The sequence below is a fragment of the Gigantopelta aegis genome, chromosome 10 (genome assembly GCF_016097555.1).
Source record: "Gigantopelta aegis isolate Gae_Host chromosome 10, Gae_host_genome, whole genome shotgun sequence".
NCBI lineage: Eukaryota > Metazoa > Mollusca > Gastropoda > Neomphalida > Peltospiridae > Gigantopelta > Gigantopelta aegis.
The window spans coordinates 4,262,331-4,282,580 of NC_054708.1; positions in this window are offsets into that span (position 1 = coordinate 4,262,331).

Below are 20,250 nucleotides of genomic sequence, written 5' to 3' on the forward strand. Positions count from 1 at the left end.
TACTACTGCAAACACTACTACTACTACTACTACTACTACTACTACTACTACTACTACTACTACTTTATTACTACTACTACTACTATCTCTACTACTATCTCTACCACTACTACTACTGCTGCTGCTACTATTACTATTACTACTACTGCTACTATTATTATTACTACTACTACTACTATTTCTACTACTACTACTATTTCTATTACTACAGCTACTACAGCTACTACTACTACTACTACTACTACTACTACTACCTACTACCTACTACATACATACATACAAATATTCCAAATAGCTAAAACATTTCCTGTCATACATAACTCTACATTATGGCCAGTTTGAAACATTGGTTTTCAACTTCATTTGATTCAGCCTGTGATTCGTCGTGGACCTACTACAGAGGCTACTGCTACAGGCTGTATTGGGCAGGCGAAGGGGAGGCGTCCAGCAAGTACGGCTACACTGGAATCCACTGGATGAATGCAAAAAAGAAGTGTGCAGAAGACAACAGCCACCTCGTGTCAATCAGCGACGCAATGGAAGAGAGATTTGTCTTACATCATGTCATAAACATAGAAGGGGACATCCACATCGGTATGCATTGAATTTGCTTCTCAGAGATGCAATTGTTTCTTGTGTTTGCTGTTATTTTAAAGTTTCTGACTAATAGACACGTTTATCGACTAAAATAACATTAACTATGTATTGGTTTCTTGTTTAGAATATCAATGTCTTAATAATCAATGTGACTTGAAGTAGAACATAATGTTTAATATCGCATATTTATACATAAATATTAGGCCACGTACTTACACAAATAAATAAAATAATGTAAAATAAAACAAAGCAACATAAATAAATAAATAAATATATATATAACTTTATTACACAGCGTGTGCGGAGATACCCATGTGACATTTTCCGTTTCCAACAATGTTAAATACGTCTTATGAGAAGTCATCACTTCCGGTTAGCTCATCGACCGTATGACACAGTGTGACTCTGCATAGATCGTCATGCAAAACGTGTACATATTGTTCTTTCGATTCATATTTTAATAGCTATCAATTGTTATAATTAGTCTGAAGACAAAACCGTGATACGTGATCAGGGCCCTATATCTGCACTATGCAGAGTCGAATGATCATCTGGCATCATTACAACATCCTGAATCTCTATCCAGTGCCTACTCCATAGGCGGACAGCCTCTCCCAGGGAGATTTTATCCTTTTTGCACCGCCACAAAGAGGACTACCACTCCCAGACTAGTTTACTAAATTAAAATTAACACTGGACCTGTTGGACCTCAGTTTTCACAAAACACCCTCCGTGGTTTCATGGTTAAGCCATCGGACATAAGGCTGGTAGGTACTGGGTTCGCAGCCCGGTACCGACTCCCACCCATAGTGAGTTTTAATGACTCATTGGGTAGGTGTAAGACCACTACACCCTCTTCTTTCTCACTAATCACTAACAAATAACACACTGTATTGGACAGACAGCCCAGATAGCTGATGTGTGTGCCCAGAACAGCGTGCTTAAACCTTAAATGGATATAAGTAAAAAAAAAATAAGTTGAAACGAAATGAAAGTGACGCCCTTAAAACCGTAAATAAATCAGTCGTGTGTATAGATAGTTAAATGAAACATTTGTGTGGGTTTTTTTTTTTGGGGGGGGGGCTTTATCTCAAATGGTTGAGAGCTCGCCTGGGGTGTTTGGGTTGTATGATCAAACAACTCCTGTGGGTCCATTAGGTTTTCCCATCCCAACCAGTGTCTATTGCATACCTCCAGGCAATTGTTTGCTCTGTATGATATGTATATGCACATATATATCTCACTCAATATTGGTTATGTGTGCATGGACCGTTTGGAAGCAAAATTAAAATCATTTTCGAAATGGGCAATTCCATGAAAAGGTCAACCTCCTATTCAGTTGATGAATATTGGTTTAAACTTCAATAATTGGTACCTATTAATTATCGATAATTACTTATTAATCAATGTGCTCTAAAGGTGTGGGGGTTTTATGCTTTTCCCTGATGTTCAGACTGTGTGTAGAAATAGGAATTAATTATGTGAGTACTAACAATTCACAGAATTTTGACAATATGTTGATGACACTGGCTTTTCACTAATTCTGCATGTACGTCCGTCACACGCCTTTGGACTACCATTCCACAATCTCTGTCAAGACAAATATATATTTTTAAGAGGTCTAATATAAAATTCTAACTAATGTCTAAATGAAGACATTAAAAACTTTTCAGATTTTTATTTACTCGTTTTACTATTTAGTAGTTTAGTCGTCCAATGTGTACGTCCGTCATAATGGAATTGCCCACATGACAACTAGATTTGCGTTTCTTTGGGTGTTCAGTATACATGTATGTAGGAAAGTGGTTTATTTGCATATAATGTCAGCTGTTATCTCTATAAATCCAATTGAATAACTGACAGAAAACAGAAGCATATTTTCAAGAATAGTTTTGCAATCATGAATAAATTCCAACCAAACCAAATAGTGATAACTGCAATCAAAACACATAGTGGTGACATCTACTCTGAGTAGTACTACTGCAACATGGAAATAGGTACTCCTACGTCCAACAAACCTTTATAATAGGTCCCATCAGTAGGTACTACTGCAACATGCAAATAGGTACTCCTACGTCCAACAAACCTTTATGATAGGTCCCATCAGTAGGTATTCCTGCTCAGTTAAAGTTTGTTTGTTTTGTTTAACGACACCACTACAGCACATTGCTGAATTAATCATCGGCTATTGGATGTCAAACATTTGTTAATTCTGACACATAGTCAACAGAGGAAACCCGCTACATTTTACCACTAGCAGCAAGGGATCTTTTATATGCACTTTCGCACTAACAAGGCCTTTGATATACCAGTCGTGGTGCACTGGCTGGAACGAGAAATAGCCCAATGGGCCCACCGACGGGGATCTAGTGAACATTTTGTTCAGCATCGCGTCGCGTTTCGCTACGCAAGTTTCAGAGATCGCTACGCAATTTTAAAATATTAAACAGTAGCTGCTAATCAAGTGTTCGCGAAAATTAAGCATATCCTGCCCCACCGCTGGCACTCGCCATGAGTATTCCGAAGTCTTATCACTTCTTCTAAAACGATGAACATAAAATAATAAATGTGCACGAATTTCACCAAGAGATGAATAGGTATGAACAAGTTCAAAATATGGAAAGCTTTAGCCATCATGTTAACCGCATAATGTAACAAAATATATACTCTTCCAAAAAAGAAACGCACAATGCTTTAACTAATTAACATATATGACAATTGTACACATAGTTATGTACAAATTATGAATATAATGCCTTTGGTGATCCAAACATATTGCCTTTGTTACAGTCGACAAAGAGCAGGCACTACGAAATACAGAACACAGTCGTGCTAATTTGAAAACAAAACCCGCCCCTATGTGCAAACCACGTCATCCGTACACCATCGAGGCCGGGGTGTGACACCATCGAGGCCGGGGTGTGACACCATCGAGGCCGGGGTGTCATACCATCGAGACCGGGGTGTGACACCATCGAGGCCGGTGTATGGCACCATCTAGGCCGGTGTGTGGCACCATCGAGACCGGGGTGTGACACCATCTAGGCCGGTGTGTGACACCATCTAGGCCGGGGTGTGACACCATCGAGGCCGGTGTGTGGCACCATCTAGGCCGGTGTGTGACACCATCGAGACCAGGTGTGACACCATCGAGGCCGGGTGTGACACCATCGAGGCCGGTGTGTGGCACCATCTAGGCTGGGGTGCGACACCATCGAGGTCGGGGTGTGACACCATCGAGACCGGTGTGTAGCACCATCGAGGCCGGTGTGTGACACCATCGAGGCCGGCGTGCGGTGTAATAAATAGAATACTATACTCGTTCCTGAAAGAGACCATTTATATTACAATTGTTTTGGCTCTTGAGATACAACTGAAATCATAATCGTTCTAATATGAATGGTCACTCACGAGAACTCGTTTAGTATTCTCTAAATAATAAATGAGCATGTATAAGTTACTAATATACGGTATTTTGATGTATATCTTAATTCAAATGCAGTGTATTTTAGCAAAGTGTCCACTTACAGGGCTAAAGCGATCCGACAACACGTTCCCGAATCATTATCAAGGCATGTATAGATGGGCTGATGGAAAGCCACCCACATATCTGAACTGGTAACTTGTTATATATTTAAATAATATATTTTCTTCTTCTTTTCTTCCTCCTCGTCTTCTTGCAAAAACAATAACTACTACTACTACTACTACTACTACTACTACTACTACTACTGTTACTACTAACTATAACAATAAAAATACACAAACTCATACTAACTCTAATTTTGTTTTGAAGAAATTTGTTTTGCTTAACTAGAGCACATTGATATAGCATATAGTCTTTAAGAGGAAACCCACTACATTTTCCCATTAGTAGCAAGGGATCTTTTATATGCACCATAGGATAGCACATACCACGGCATTTAATATATCAATCGTGGTGCACTGGCTGGAACGAGAAATCGCATAGTGAGCCTACCGATATACAGCGACCAACTCACGTGTTACACTTACATTAGGGTCACGTACCGTGCACTATAATTCAGCGATGTTTCTCAGTGTGAAAAAGATTCGATGAACTCAGCTCGCATTGCATACAATAATCATAATTAGAATATATATATTTTTTTTTTTTAAAGAGTTTTTAAAAATCAATACATTACACAAAGAAATTGGAAATGTTTACACGACGAATTAACTTCTTCTAAGTAATTGTTGATCGATAATCCCGGAATAACCCCGTGACGTTACACCCAAGCTAATTACCAACGCTAATACATGTTAATACATGTATATAGGTCATTGAACTCGGGCCTTGTCACAGAAACAGCTTTTCCTTATCATCGTGTGTGTGTGTGTGTGTGTGTGTGTGTGTGTGTGTGTGTGTGTGTGTGTGTGTGTGTGTGTGTGTGTGTGTGTGTGTGTGTGTGTGTGTGTGTGTGTGTGTGTGTGTGTGTGTGTGTGTGTGTGTGTGTGTGTGTGTGTGTGTGTGTGTGTGTGTGTGTGTGTATGTTTATATATATATATAATATAGCAATGACCAAAAACACTTCGAATGTACGGAAATTTTTGAAAAAATAAAATCTAAGTAAAGTATGATTTCTGTTATCAAAACCAGCACTATTAGTGAAAACAAATATACCTTAGTTTTTAAAAACTAGGGTATGTCCCTTTAAAAATTACAACTAAAGACGTTTGTCTCATAACCATGAACTCCATACTTCGGATACATAGAGAACCATTGTGAAATATCCACAGTGTCTAGCTGTCTGTTTTCTGACAGAAGTGATAAATATAATAACACAACTTGTTTCCAGGAAGCAGATTGATTTGCAATCGACACAGCCAGTCGGTCCTGCAGTGGAATCGTGTGTGACTTGGACCGTCATTGCTAATATTTCATTTTGGGCGAACGTTGGGTGTGGAGACCCTGTTGCAAGAGGATTCGTATGTGAAAGCAAAGCAAGGAACAATACGGAGCAGTTGGGTATGTCCAGCGTGTGTCTTGTGTTCGATTCTGGCCAACTGACACTTTGCGTTTTTAAATATCATTCATGTCCAACACAAAATGCATGTCTACTTACATACATTTTTATCCTATAACTTACCCAAAATATCCATGGCAGAAACTCAATTGATATTTAAGGTATTAACCCAATTAATATACGGTACTTACTGCTGTCAATGGGTCATTTGTTTACAAATCAGTAAGACCTGTACATAGTCCATGAGACAGACGAAAAATTGGTATTATCTGAGGGCACCAAACATCACTGAGTAGACCTTAGGACAAAACGAAAATGCATGATGGACTTTCCAATAGATTAGCTTTAGCTAGTAACATTGTAACATTTATCATTCAGATGGTAAAAAAAAACCCGGAAAGTCCGTGTTTTTGTTTTTGCCAAAGCCACACTGTCTTTGTGGTGTTTTGCATCTTTCGGGAGTGCTGATTAAAGATCCGAATGGTGTAAACTTGTCAGCTTGAGCATTTTGAAATATTCAAGATGACGTCCAAGATGGCTATCAAAACAGAACTGGAGACACCCCCAATACTTGATCAATAATGATGAACCTGTTGATGTTCGTGACAGTGTTTTAGGGATCACAATATTAATTGTGAACTACTCCCAGCTAAGCAAGTCATTGCAACATTATTTACATTCAAAACTAGAAAAGATGTATTACAATATAAGTGGTACTGGCTTTTATTCCAAATGTAATTTTACCTATCTGTGACATTTGTATTTCTACACAGCTCTTTACACTGTATTTTAATTTAGCTCTTGAATGTTTATATTTATGTTTATCATCACATTGGTTTTGCATTTACCATAGTTTGATACACAATAGCCCATGTATTTTTTGTCATTTATTCAATCATTATTTACATTCAAGATGGTCACTACTATGTGAGCCAGGACAAGAAAATTGTAATTTATCGCATTTTACATCAAGTATAGCAATATTGTGATGTTAGGGATGGAGGTTTATTCATTAAGGAATTCAATTATAACAGGTTCATGCTAACTGAGATATTGCACCATTATTTAGATCCAAGATGGTCGTTAGGACTACAAATATCTTTCATTCTAATTTACCTCCAACAATAATTATTTACACCAAATACAAGATTTTCTAGGTGGCAAGGAATTCAATTCTTTCAGTCGCTGTCTGCAAAAATAAAGAAATTTGTTATATGCATCACCTTAAATAATTTCTTTGAAACTATGTTCTGTTTTGAAGGTGTCCAATCCATTTAAAAAGTAACGTTGTCTAAAATATCATTTGCGATAATAATTCTTACGTTGTCCCCAGTCTTAAGGGTTCACCAATCTATTTTGAAACTATCTAGAATGTAATGTTCCATGATACAAACCAAATCTTCAATGCCAATATGGCTGTGATAAATGGGTAAGTCGCAACTAATGACTGTTGTTTTAGTAAAGACTCCACGTGGGATAGTTCTTTCTTTGGAAGTGATCTAAAGTTAATGAACGTCTGTGACTTCTGAATGTAGCCTTTCTTATGACGTATCCATATTAGCATCTAAATCCTGATGTTTAATAAGTTTAAATGCTTCACACAGAATTTTCATAACTATAACTTTTGCAACCCTATGGCAGCAATAGCACAGCCTGAAAGAGCATGGGTCAAAAAATGTGAAGCAATCTTTTCATGTTTCTTTGCGGTTTCCACATTGCACACTGCCGATCTTGCTAGTAGCTTTATCATTTTAACTGAACTGAGAAGACGCACCTGTGAAATTATGCAACTAATTCGGTATATCGGTTCAACAAAACAGACCCTTTTCAATGCGAAATGTGGGTGTTTAACAGTAGTTGCCATATAATTTTTTGAAGCTCTCATGAGACAAATTCTCGAACAACTGTTGCCATAAAAAGCAACTTTACTCAAGGTTATGAGAAGAATGAAAGTAAAGTGGCTGAATACGTATATTATTATAAAAAAAAATGTTTTAAAATCTGCTGTCTTTACATCATAAATATACATGTGAATATATAGCTACTACGTTTATTTGGTGATGGTCGATCATTTACAGGTATAACCGAAGCATACTAGTATACTAGTAACTGTCTTGTTATGGTGAGATAAATTGTTTTGGTTGAGATAGGAAATGTGAATGATATAATTATGATGGGTGGCTTAAAGGTTCTGAGTCGAAATATGATAGATTGCATTGGCGGAGTCGGTTAATAAGTTATTTCGCAACATAATCCTCTTTGTTTGGATGGTTGTTACAATGACTTCAAAGTCACACTGTCGCACTGACAGTCATGCGTTGCAACCATGGCAACAGCAGACTTTTGTACAAGTGCTTTGAAACACAGCATGCTGAAACCTTTCGAGCATCCTTGTATTTGATCAACATTGTCCTTGGAGGTGGCAGTTAAAGATCTTCCTTGTCTTGGATTGTCTTCAGGGCTCTCATTTTCTCTTGAGCTCTTCTGCCCACCTCTTAACAGTGGCAAACAAGGAACATCATCCTACACAGTCGACACCAATGTTGAAGATAGTCCTTTAAAGCTTTTAGTTGTAGATACTTGATGACATCACAGAAGTTACTTTTTGTCTATTTTCATCAACAAATGATACCTAGTCACTTTGATACCCGCAAAAATATGCTACCAGGTAGTGTATTTGGTTCAAATGCAGCCTATAAGCATAGTCGTACAGTATTGTACGTAATACATGATAATTTATTTATCTTGGCGGCCATTTCCATGGCCATCATGGATTTAAATGATGCAATATGTAGGTTAGTACGAGATCGTTATAAATGAATTCTTATGCCCATAAAATGAATTTAATAACATACAAATCTCTTCCTAGTTGAATAAAAATGCGATAAATTACTATTTCCTTGTTCTTGATAATACACTGGCGGGCATCTTAGATTAAATGATATTGTGATACCTGAATTAACTGTGATTAGTTCATAATTAATTCCTGTTGAATATTGAGAAGCTCACTTCAGTTTGTGTGATTCAAATTAGCTATATCATGCATACAGATTAATATAAAGAAACGTTTTTAAATTTTAAAGGCGACTTTGGGCTGTGGTTTACTAATTATCAAATTAAAATATTATTTTCGAAGTCTTATAGGATAAACAGAATTAGCTACTTGTGTAGGCATAGTCTCAACATAGACTCCATATTGAAAACAATTCATCACGAATCCTCTGTATATCAATCATGGCTGCCATAAATACAAATGATGTCTTCACGATTAATTATATCAGACATTTTAGATCTGGACACAGTCATGTGAATGTTTAGAAAGAAATAGATAATATTGTATTGAGTATTTCATTGTAAAAAAAACCCTACTATTTTAATCTTGCATATGTTGCACCTTGACGTTGTGATATATATATATATATATATATATATATATATATATATATATATATATATATATATATATATTTATATTTATATTTAATCTATTTCCAACAACAGTTATCCATTTAATCTATTTCCAACAACAGTTATCCCGGTTGTCCACCCACCAAGCCATACAGCCCCCCTAGATCGATTCTTCATCTGCAGCACTGGGGACATCATCTGGAGATCTAGGGCGTGTGACGGACATCCGGACTGCTTCGATGCAAGTGACGAAAAAAGTTGTGGTCAGCTACTTTTATTTTTGTTTTTCTTGTTACGTTCTATTCAAGTGATAGTCAAGCAGAGATACTCAATCAACAAGTCAATAGTTGTCGTAAAACGGGGTCGAGATTTAGCTCAGTCGGTCGAGTGCTCGCTTGAGGTACTTGCGTCGCAAGATCGAACCACCTCGATGGATCCATTCAACTGATTGGGTTTTTTTTTTATATCGTTCAAACCAGTGCACCACAACTGGTCAAAGACCGTGGTATGTATTTTCCTGTCTGTGTGATAGTGTATGTGAAAGATCCCTTGCTGCATTAGAAAATAATGTAGCTGGTTTCCTCTGATGACTACGAGTCAGAATTACCATATGTATGACATCCAATAGCCGATGATTAATTAATCAATGTGTTCAAGTGGTGTCGTTAAACAAAACAAACTTTTTTGTTGTAAGTTTTCTGTTTGTTTTATTGTAATGTTTTAATTAAATATGCATTTGAATTGGGCAAATAGCATTGTAATAGATCACATCCTTATCAAAGTAACATTTGAAGTTTATTCATTAACCACCGGCCTCGGTGGCGTCGTGGTTAGGCCATCGGTCAACAGGCTGGAAGGTACTGGGTTCGGATCCCAGTCGAGGCATGGGATTTTTAAATCAGATACCGACTCCAAACCCTGAGTGAGTGCTCCACAAGGCTCAATGGGTAGGTGTAAACCACTTGCACCGACCAGTGATCCATAACTGGTTCAACAAAGGCCATGGTTTGTGCTATCCTGCCTGTGGGAAGCGCAAATAAAAGAGCCCTTGCTGCTAATTGGATAGAGTAGCCCATGAAGTGGCGACAGCGGGTTTCCTCTCAAAATCTGTGTGGTCATATCTATCTGACGCCATATAACCGTAAATAAAATGTTTTGAGTGCGTCGGTAAATAAAACATTTCTTTCTTTTTTTGTCTTTCTTTATTCATTAACCAAACGAAACGTTTGAATGTTAATCATTTGATAGTATACTACATGTATCATGATATGTATGAAACTGATAATTAAATTCGGGCAAAACAATAAAGAAATTTGTTAAAAAAAAATTAGCTGGCCTGAACATCAACATGTATTTTCATTATTCTACCCACAATATTAGTTGTAATGCATGTTAAAATGTGTGGCCATTCGTTTGCAACCATATATAGCAGTAATGCAAACGTTATAATTTGGGCACTTTTGTTTAATTCGCGCAAAAATCAGCCCCCCCCCCCCCCCCCCTACAGAAATGGGAGCCTATGTTTGGTATGGTTATATACTGTTTTAGTACATAACATATATCTTTACAATAAATTACTGCATTTCATAATAAAGTCACTGGTTGGTCTATCGAAATAAATATCAATGTGACATCACATACGGTTACAACTTATAGCTATTAAATTGATTTCATTATAGGCAACACGTGTGCCAACACACAGTTCAGTTGCAGGTCGAATGGTCAGTGCGTTTCCTGGGACTTTTACTGTGACCTCATTAGCGATTGTGTGAATAAAAATGACGAAACAATGTGCAGTAAGTAGTCGTATAATGTGTCAACAGTTCATGTTTAGGTGGTGGCAGTACTCATGACGGGTGCCACTGGTAGGGTAGGATATGTTCAACTTTCGCGAACACCTGATATCACCACTGTTATGACAGTGATTCATGAGTGCATGTCATCACGGCTGTACTCTTCGAATGGGCTCTGTTCGGTTGTACTTTTGATTTAGTATACTAGTATGGGAGTGGCAGTCCTCTTTCTGGCAGTGCAAAAGGAATGAACTCTCTAGTAAAGTATCTCCTCGGGAGTGGCTGTTCTATAGAATCAACAACTAGTTTATCAAATACCCATTCGACTCTGCCTTGTGTTGGGATACGGTCCTAACCATGTATTACGGTTTTGTCGATCAGATTGTATCAGTGCCTCAAAATCACATATTATTATATTAAACTAAATATTGATCTGTCAGTTAAAGTCATAGCAAAGAATACTGTGTACTTTGCAAAGTGTGTTTTAACCAAAAATAACATTTATATGATGTAATATTGCTTAACATAATAAACAATAAAAAGATTTATTATCTATATAAATTTCCTAGTCACGAATCCCTTTAATTTCATAATAATAATTTGACTTTTGGAACTGCAGTTATATTTATTATGTAACGTGCAGAACGTTGTTTCACCTATCTGGATATTAAACATTATTATGCATACAGGAAAATAAATCATAGCATTTAAATTATATTACTTCTGTGTTATAATGTCATTAAATGTGCTAAGATCTATTTGATTATTTGTATAAAGAATTAAATGACATTATGTTGTAATTTCGATAAATGTGCTAAATACCATGCAGAGAATTAAATCAACATTATTAGACGTCATGTATTTAATACAGAAGTCTCGAATCATCTGAGAGAACATTTACTTAAATGTTTATGTATGTTATTTCAGTCCCGAAGCTATGTGATGAGGATGAATGGCGTTGTTCCAATGCTCAATGCATTAACAGATTAAAGGTGTGTGACCTGACACCAGACTGTCGAGATGGGTCTGACGAACTCGACTGTAGTAAGTAGAGTTTTGGCATGCTGCATGAGACTGCATGAGTCTTAATAAGATGTAACTTCTCTTTCACGAACACCTCATATCATCACTGTTTTCATAGTGATTCATAAACGAATACCATAATAGTTTGTTCCATTGGCAATGCGCTCTATCCTGTGCAATTTTGGGTTATCTAAGCTAGTCGTGGGAGGCGCAGGCTTCCGGCGGGCAGCGCGGTGGGGGGGGGGGGACACCTTGATGCAGATCTCTCTGGGAATGTGGATCCTCCTCCTGACGAGCACCTGGTAGTGGAGATAGATCTGGTGAACTTAGATGTAGTAAGTGGTGACTATAGCGACTTAATTGTTCATCTGTGTTTCATGAAACTAAATATATAGGAATAGGATATTGATATATTGAACGAGTACAGTATCAGAGTAAAGTGAGTGATTCTCCGTTCCCCGTACATCATGTAAATAAATTATATTTCCATTTTACTGAATCTGCGATTTCACTTTATAAGAAATTGTTTTAATATATACCTTAGTTTTGTCATCTCGGAAGGCAGACAGAATCAATGGTCACAAACAAATTGTATAAAAAATATAATGGACAATGTTTTTCAGAAAAGTGTTGCTTTGCCAGTGTTGCAACTTTTAGTGGAAATTTTGGTTTTGACACGAAATGTACTACACAGATTTAAACTAGTACATTTGTATTTCATATGGTAGTCTTTAAAATGTGTACTGTATCTAGTTAATGTATGTACTATATTTTATTAGACAGTTGTAAAGGATTTCGTTGTTCGGACGGTACATGCATACCTTACAGCTGGCAGTGTGACGGAATTGTGGACTGTTCTGGTACACAAAAAGACGACGAACTTCATAGCGTCTGCATATTTGTAAAGTCAACTGGTGCAAGTAAGAACACACCCAAGGATGCTAAATTGAAATGTAATATGACCGTGTTTGGGATATTTATTTGTGTTACAATAATTGTCTATGGACCTTTAACGGAGTGGGATGTCTCTGGGATCATTCTGTCTTCTACGGGAGTAGGATCACTCAGTCCTCTAATTGAATGGGATCACTCAGTTTTCTAAGAGAGTATGACTGCCTTCTAAGGGAAAAGTTAAAGTTTGTTTTGTTTAACAACACCACTAGAACACATTGCTTTATTAATTAGTATTACTAGGGCCTGTTGAGTCCCATGTATGCAAATGAGCTAGGTTACATTACCGCTTCTGATTGGCTGACCTCTTAAGCAACGGAGCGCGGCCTCATGACCTCATGACGTGGGGACGCCGATTTCTAAGCCTGATGTCAGTGTGAAATGGGAATAATGGCTTTGGCTTTTTACCAGTCTGATGCGTCAAGGCATGTTCTAATATTAGTCTCTGTTTAATGGTATGGAGAACATGTAGATACTTACGTTATTGGCATGTAGTGAATCAGGACCCGTGTCGTCATATTGCTGTAGAAAATTAAAAGTTTTCCAACAAATAACCTGTCACCCCTAACATGGACACTATCAATCAACATAAGTATCGTGATCTCCTGTGGACAAGAAACCGGCCTTGGCGAACTCCCTCGGTCTCTGACTCATCTAAATGGGCCACCGACAAAATGTGTAGATAAATCTGCAGAATATTTTTGGCCAATGTATCGATAGGTCATCCCATTCGCCATCAGCGTCATAGGCAACATCATTGGCAGAAGAGTCCGTTTTATATACACGGGCAGCATCCGTTTGATCCATGGGTTCTTCATCCATGAGTTCACCAGGTTCATGGGCAGCATCCGTTTGATCCATGTCATTCGCCTGTGTGTTCTCATCTTGTTTAGTAATCACTCTTTTGCATATGATTGTGTGTCTTTCGAAATATTTGTGTAGACCAAAACGACGTCACTGCTACCGCTGCTGCTGTTGTTGCTGCTGCTGTCCATTCTCGAATATCCCGAAGCCATTTGGAGTGTACGTCTTCTCTCTACAATGGTCGATTGACGAATGAGCCACAGTTCTAAATCTAAGGTTTTTATACACAATACACGGACATGCGCAAACACGTTCTGGGCTTTTCCGTGAACTCACAACTCTGGACAGGTCTAGACACTTTCGAAACGAGTCTCACTATTTATCCAGGTTGTATTCTGAACACTTCATGGCTTCCATCAGATTCTGACGATCCTCTCGTAAGTGGCATGGTACAAAATTGTACATGCCAACAAAGCAATTTTGGAGTTTTTCCCGCTGTTCACCATTCGGTCTCATGAGGGCTTCAGTTCTTGTCGGAAATACCACTACTGATAAATGTCCATATCGGTATAACTCGTCTCTACGTAGACGCTGCTGCCAAGATACCCTGTCGGTAGTTCCAACCACCGTTTTATCACCTTCATTGTGGGAAACAGGTTACCACGATCTTCGTCAAACTGAGGAATGTGAATAGCAATATCCTCATTCCACGTTTTACCTACCACAAATGCTACCTCCAAGATCTATCTGGCATCTCGTTTTGTTGCCTTCTGCGGAGCTTCTCAAACATGACGATGTCATTTCATATATAATATTATATATTTTAAAGATCATCGATGTCTTCCCTCTAGCAAGTTTGCTGAGCGAATGCTTAGCACTCTAAATCCTGCGATTATATAGCGGCAACGTAGCTTCTGGATACATCTTAGGATTTCCCCTGACGTCACGCCATACCATATATGGGGACGTTTCAAATGCCGTGGAAATTTCCACTGATGTTCTTTGTTCACCATCCATAGCTGCAGAAGTCATTAATACTGTTAAACATTCCCTTAGAGGTCAGCGTCCCCACGCTATGACGTCAGCACAGCTGTTGCTGACAGCCTTTGTTAGGATACCCACTCTGCCAGCTGCCAAAGCCATTAATCCGGTTCACACTGAAGCCACGTTTCGAGGTCAGCGTCTCCACGCCGTGCAATCATTAGGATACCCCCCCCCCCCCACACACACACACACACACTGAGAAGTCAGCCAATCAGAATCAGGACTCCCCCTTATTATATGCACGTAATGTCCATTAGGGTATGCGTTTTGGGAGTGCTATCTCGCTTAGGCCGGTACCTGGATGAATTAAAACTATTAAAGTAAAATTAAAATTAATATTTATTTTTCCAGTCGCTCTCCCCGGAATTTAATAATTTATTTAATTTAATTAGTTTTTTAATTATTAATTAACCTTATTTTCTCATTATAATATTAAGCTAGGGGTAATTCTCACCTTGTTGTTGTACAATTCTAGGGTTATACTTGGGATAACACTGGGTATCTATAGGCTAATCTTTTTGGCTACTTGTTTATTGTAGTTTTTAATATATAATAAATTTTAACTGTATATTACTTTGTTTGATTTGTATGCCCGTTGCCCCCCCCCCCCCCCCCCCCACACACACACATTTTAGTGGGGGGAGGGGGTGCAGTTAAATATATATATATATATATATATATATATATATATTTTTTTTTTTTTTTTATAAATTATATTTAAATTGGTTGGGGTTTCTCCGCCTTGCCCCCCGTTTTATTTGGGGGGCCGGGCGGGGTTTTATTTTTAGCCAATTATTTTTAATTTTTGTTTTGTTTTGTTGTGTAATGTATTAGATTGGTTGGGGTTTCTCCGCCTTGCCCCCCGTTTTGTTTGGGTGGGGTTTTATCTTTAGCCGATTACTTTTAATTTTTGTTGTCTTGTTTTGTTGTGTAATGTATATATGTTGTATGATTGAATGTGTGATTGTTGCTCGGATTATGGGGGAGGCTTATCTGCCAATAATCCCCTCCCCGTTCCGGAAACTGCACCTTATACATGTATATAGTTCGTCTTTTTTAATTTGTTTTATATCTATTTTAAAAATAAAATAAAATAAAATATAATGTAGGTTATTGGCATGCTCGCTCATTTAATCTGTTTCATATTTTTTATCATTATTTTAACTATGTTTTAAAATTTTAATTAAACAATTATATAATTTAACAGGGCAGGTAACTGGGTTGGGACACTCTCCTAGTGACCTTCTACTAAAGCTTTAGGTCACTCTACTAGTGACCTTCTACAAATGGTTGCCATGACTGGATCGAGCGGTTGGACACGGTGGGGTGGGGGTGGGGTGTGTGGTTGTGGTGCCGGTGGTTAGGTTTTTTGGGGCGATAGGGCGTAGGCGGTTTGGCCGTGGGTTTCTGTGAAAGTTCCGGCCCCCCTTCTCGCCCCCCCCCCTCCCCTTCCTCCTGGTCACACCAAGGCCCGAAATACGACTGGTAATCTTTTTAAATAAATATTAAATTTAATATAACTTTTCTGTGGGCCGGGCTTACCCCCCTACCCTTTCCCTTGCCTCTGGGGACTAATTTATATATATATTTTTTTTTTTTTTAAATAAATTATAATTTTTGTATTTTTATTTTTAGACTTCCCCATCTAAATTTGCGTTAATTTTAAATAATTATATAGGTGTAGAGTAGGGATTTCTGTATTTCTTTTGGGAACGCATTCAAAATTATTAATGTCGACATAATATATTTACTCTTTTTGACTTCCAGTTTAAAATTTCTAAATTTTATTATAGTTATGTTATTCCTGCCCCCGAGTCAGACCACCGATTATATCGGAGGCCGGACTGGGGATAGGCGTGCTCGAAACCATAGAGGTATGTGAGTACGTTTAAAACATATCTAATCTAATCTAATAAGCCCTTTAATCATCGGCTATTGGATGTCAAACATTTGGTAATTTTGAAATGTAGTCTTAGAGAGGAAACCCGCTATATATTTTCATTAGTAGCAAGGGATCTTTTATATGCACCATTCCATAGACGGGATAGCATATACCACAGTCTTTGAGATGCCAGTCGTGGTGTACTGGCTGAGACGATAAATAGCCTTAGTCTTAGAGGGGAAACCCACTCATTGTTTTCCAATAGTAGCAAGGGATCTTTTATATACATCATCCCACATACAGGACAGCACATACCACAATATTTTATATACCAGTATTTATATATATATATATATATATATATATATTTATATATATATATATATATATATACCAGTTATTGTGCACTGGCTGCAACGAGTAATAACTCAATGGGTCCACCAACATTTATATATGTAATACATTACTTCAGAGCAGCTGTTTTCACATAATGGTTTGAAGAACACCTGATATCACCACTCCCCTCTACAGTAATTCATGAGTGCATGTCATGACTGATCTAAGCTAGTTTTTGTGTGTGGCAGTCCTCCTACGGACGATGCAAGTGGGATGAAACACCCTGCTACATATCTCTTAGGGGTGTAGCAGTCCTAAGGATGAGCACTTAATGGTGTAAACAGCATGACGTCCTTGTGTATAGACACGACTATGATATCAAAACAAATAACAACCGACATGTATAAAGGCATAATGAATAGCAGCTTATTAACATAATCACTATTATCCTAAAACTTACCGTGATATTCATGTCATAATCCCATGAGATAATCACTATTGCGTTGTGTGTTATAAACCCATGTGATAATTTAGTGTATTAACCAGTGTATTAATGGTATGCAAATTTGTAAGGTATATGCAAATTTGTAAGGTATCTAGGTAATAATATGTTGCTGTAAGTGGGTCATTTGTTTACAAGCCAACGAGAAGTAACGTTTTCATAAGAATTAGTTCAAATGCTGATGTTAAAGTAATTTGTGCTAATCGTGATGACGTCACATTACCGATGGCGGTGACTTAGTACTGTGAATCAAAATGTTATTTTAGAAGTGTTATAGGATAAATAGGATTCGCTACTCGCCTAGTTAGATGAACATAGACTCGGCTGATATTTTCCAAATTAAAAACCACTCGTGACGAATTCTATATTCATGTTGTGTAATTTGTTTCAGCCAGAGACAGGTTATGCCACTGGAAACCAAAAGGAAAGTATAATGCAATGCCTCGTCATCTCACTGGCATGGATGCTTGTGGTAGGTGCCATATAGTAAAGCTGTTGTTGCTGTTAGTAGTAGTGGTGGTAGAGCTGGTAGTTGTTGTAGTAGTAGTAGTAGTAGTAGTAGTAGTAGTAGTAGTAGTAGTAGTAGTAGTAGTAGTAGTAGTAGTAGTAGTAGTAGTTCTAATAGCAGTTCTAGTAGTATTAGAAGTATAGTAGTAGCAGTAGTAGTTTTTGATTGGTTTTTCTTTGCTGGGTTTTTTTTTGTTTTTGTTTTTTTGGTGGGGGTTTTGGCCGGGGGAGGGGGGGGGGGAGGGCTGTAGTTTTGTTGGGGTTTTTTATGTTGGGATTTTTTGTGCTTGGGGTGGGAGGAGGTAATTTTTATCATTGTATGTTAAAATGAACCATAATAAATGTACTGTTTCAATCAAAGCAAAGAGGGAGCAACAATGACGTTCATAAAAATAAGAAGTTGAGGAAACATTTGGACAAACACAAACAAACAAAATAATAATAATAATAACAATAATAATAATAATAATAATAAAGTGGAACAAACACAAAAAATACAATAAAAAATAATAACAAAAAGAACATGAGGAGGTACAAAAAGTAGAAGAAATTAGCAATAACAATGGTAACAAGAATGGTGATGCTGCTGATGATTATGATGACGATCAAGGTGATGGTGACGATCAAGGTGATGATGGTGGTGATGATGATAATGACGATCAAAGTGATGATGGTGAAGATGATGAAGATCAAGGTGGTGGTGATGATAATGACGATCAAGGTGGTGATGATGATGATGAGAATGACGATCGAGGTGATGATTATGATGATGAAAATGACGATCAATGTGATGATGATGATGACGACGATCAATGTGATGATGATGATGATGACGACGATCAAGGTGATGATGATGGTGATAATGATGATGATGATGATCAAGGTGGTGTGTTGATGATAATGATGATGATGATCAAGGTGATGTTATTGCTGATGATGATGATGACGACCAAGGTGATGATGATGAAAATGATGATCAAAGTGATGATGATGATGAAAATGACGATCAAGGTGATGATGATGACGATGATGATGAAAATTACGATCGAGGTGATGATGATGGTGATGATCAAGGTGGTGGTGGTGGTGATGATGATGATTATTATTATTACAAGGATATAGATGAAATAAATAAATGGCATCAGTTAACACACATTACCCAACGTATCTGTTCTATGTTTTGACCATATGTCTATATTAAACTTGTTTTTCTGTAGACACAGACCTGTGCGATGAAGGTTTTTACAAATGTCCACATAGTTACTGCATACCTGTAGTGTTTGTTTGCAATGGCGTCATGGACTGTGTTGATGGGGCAGATGAACACGCCTGTGGTAAGTACACTACGTGTCACAATAATTACTACATGCGAATCGATGCTGTAGGTTCGAATCTTGCCAATTGACACTCTGCATTTTTAAATATTATCGCCAAGTTGAACTGTTGAGCAAATTCTGAGATATTGGTAAACGTTCAGGGTAGAAAATATGACAATGTTATCACTTTGTATTCAAAAGAAACTGTATTTATTTTATGTTTCGATCTAGTTACTAGCTACAGATATATCCAAATGTTGTGAAAGTAACAGTACTTTATGGATGACCTGACCTGGATCTAGGGGTAATCGATGGAATCGAACACACCCCCCCCCCCCCCCCCCGCACCTGCGGAAAAGAGAGATCCGTCCCAAGGATAAAAATATCCATGTAAAAGTACAGGTCTCTTTTAAAAATAAAGCTGTTAAGAATAGCAATATTCTGCTATGACATCTTGTATGTCAAAATAACATTCATAGGGTAAATCCATCTCAAGTATTTAGTGTACCAAATATTCCAGACATCCACAAGGGCTTTGTATTCCAAGCAGTTTTTGAGAAATGGTCATTTTGCTAACCGTCATAATTTTTGTGTTATATATGAAGTCCCGTTATTTCATGACATAATGTACATAGAAATTAGCAGTTTTTAGTAGTTACACTGCATACTTACAGACAGCTGACGAATCTTTAAAATTTCATTTTATGTTATGAGCAGCCAATATTTAGACACATCAAAAACAAATTTACATTCAGTATTACACACATTTATTTATTGTTTGTTTGTTTCTCTGTCACGTCCACTTTAATGTTTCGTCAGTGCTAAAATCATGCATAATTATTTTATTTTATTTTTAATTTCTTAAAAAAAGGACTTATATGGATAATGAAATTTGGTACACATAAACTGCATACCATTAGCTATAAAATGAGACAAGTTTCAGGATTTTAACAATCTACCCACAAAATAACAAAAACAATACTTGGAATACAGAGCCCATGATTCAGATTTATTCATGTAGATGACTGAGGCATAGATGGTACAAATATAAAGTGAATCTGAAACCGAAGACCCTAAATAGTTAAGATGTCTGCAGTTTATT